The 2,497-nt window shown below is 40.5% G+C and overlaps 1 non-coding gene across 1 annotated transcript; it reads left to right on the forward strand.

Moving 5' to 3' along the window:
• Positions 1-1,557: 1,557 nt before the first annotated feature.
• Positions 1,558-1,630, forward strand: trnav-uac (transfer RNA valine (anticodon UAC)). The gene has a single exon. It is a non-coding gene; the product is annotated as a tRNA-Val (tRNA).
• The last annotated feature ends 867 nt before the right edge of the window (positions 1,631-2,497 follow it).

Below are 2,497 nucleotides of genomic sequence, written 5' to 3' on the forward strand. Positions count from 1 at the left end.
GATGTATTTTATTATCTCTCATGTAATTTACAAACTTAAAAATGGAAGGTGAAAGGGCCTCATAAGTGGAATAGCCTGGGGCCTCTTTTCATATAAATCCGGCCCTGCTCGTGAGTAACACTTTTAGAAAGTTCAAAATGAAACGCAAATCGCAAAGCGTCTATGTGCAGACTCGAACAAGCTTTTGCAGAATACATTAACTGACAAGAGGCTGGCCCGCCCTTTCTGAGTTTTGGTAGCCAACACGAGCCGTGATTCGCCAATTCTTGGTAGCTGACCGAGCCATCATTGGCCAATTCTTGGTAGCCGAATCGGGCTGTGAATGATCAATTCTTGGTAGCCAATACGGGCCGCGATTGGCCCGAGCTTTCAATTCTTGGTAGAATCTTGGTAGCAGAAAGCGATCTGATTGGTTTTCGCTACCAAGAATTACCTCGACTCATGGCTGCTCGGAGCCCCTTCCTGAATGAGCGTGTGGTTGTAGGTAGCTCCCTCACTCTTGGTTTGTAGTGAGGCTGAAGCAGAACCAGGTTATGATCTGCTTTCCCAAGCGCAGGCAGCGTTTCTCTAGTTTTTATTTCAATTTAAACCTTCATTTCTCAAAAAACTGGATTTGGTAGAGCAATTGTGTTGTCATATTTTGATTCAACCCCCTCAAATCTATAAACAGAATATCTGACAGGAGTGAAAACATATCATTTTTTGCAGACCCCAGTGCATGTAATAAGGCTAACACAGCTCCCCACCAGTTTGACAGACCCATCCATCCAGTAGTATCCAATTTCATCGTATTCAGATGGAGGCTGGAGCCGCACTGGCGCAATGGAGGTTACACGTCACATAGATACACACTCGTCAAAACAACAACATCCATTTATAGAGCATGCTTTCATATACGAAAGTAGTGAAGGGTAGTTAAAAACAACAATGGTTAAAATAATAAAGTGAAAAAATATAGCACAATTACTTCTACAAAGTTTTAAGCCAGTGAATCAAGAAAGTAAATGTTAAACCATATCAACAATAAATTGCTTATCAGACCAGTTTATGGTCGACAATATACCTAGACTTCACATTTTTGGGTATGGGAAGAAAACAAATGTACTTAGGAAAATCCCCCAAAGTCAAGTGAGAACGTGCAAACTCCACAAATCCAATATCCGCACAGGGATTCGAATACTATGAACAAAAATTAAAATCATCAAATTTAAAGTGTTGGCACATTCTCCCAATTACGGAAACAAGTAAAACTGGTGTAACAGCTGAAAAGAGAGTCACCCCAAAGGGACGAAGTGGCCAACGCTCCCTAGTCCTCGGGTGTTAGGGAACTTAAAAAACACAAAGACTGTCTTGTCAAAAGGTGCTTTTAAGGTTTTTTATTTTTCGCTTTCTGTTTGAACGAGTTTTCCATCGTTTCCATCAACGAGTTTCTATCAATTGCCCTTTATATCAATGTATTATTTCGTATTGATTTAAGGTTCAGCAAATAGCCACACTTTATTTACGTAAATCGGAAAGAATAACGGACTCTATTTATTCTTTTGTCTTCCGTCGTGTGGTTCCATAGTGTAGTGGTTATCACGTCTGCTTTACACGCAGAAGGTCCTGGGTTCGAGCCCCAGTGGAACCAGATCGGTTATTTTAAGTTCGTGCAAGTCGTTTATCAGTGTATCTGCTCACGAGTGGTTGTGAGTGAAACGTCTGCCAGTCCGATGGAAACTGAGCCAGTGTTACTTAAGAAAAGCAGCTCGAGCCAACGCATATAAAAACGGGCGGCATGAGCAAACAATCTGTAGTATCTAAGAAGTGCTTCAGGCAACAACGGCAATGAAAACGCATGAAATATCACTGTTCTGTTCTATTAATTTAAAAAGTGGAGGATAAACAAAACGTGGTGTCACAATAAAAGATGAACAGGTTAAGATTACTCCAACCGTATGTCGTGTAATTTACAGTAAGCGCAAAGCGGCTTAAAGTGTCCCGACTCGGTAAACCAAACGAGCACCAGTCCGAGACGGGATGCCAACCGATCGCCAACCTGTCTTGCGCAGTAAGGCCACCGAAAGCACCGATACTTTCCACGGGTCAGTTAACATATTTATGTGTAATGGATGCAGGATAACATCACACGGTCACGAGAAAAGACCTCAAGCTTGGATCTCATCGGGTTCAGATGATTAGAGGCGGCAGTTTTGCCCACTTTTGTCTGTCTCATCAGCTGAGTTAAATCTAGTTCAGCATTATCATTCAGTTCACAAGGGGGTTGTCGGCTTGCTTTTAAATTTCTCCCACGCTCATACGTACCATTATTACAAATGTAACATTGTTGTTAAATTTGGTTTTTGATTTGTAATATTTTTAAAACGCAGAAGCCTGTTTTAAAAGTCCTTAAAGTCAACTGCAATTGATTATGTGATAAAGGTTTCAAATGTAAAAAATGGATTGAAATTACTACCTTTTAGTATTTTAAACTGTTTAGTTTTTTAAAAATCTTCTT

This window comes from Erpetoichthys calabaricus, chromosome 3, assembly GCF_900747795.2.
Source record: "Erpetoichthys calabaricus chromosome 3, fErpCal1.3, whole genome shotgun sequence".
NCBI lineage: Eukaryota > Metazoa > Chordata > Cladistia > Polypteriformes > Polypteridae > Erpetoichthys > Erpetoichthys calabaricus.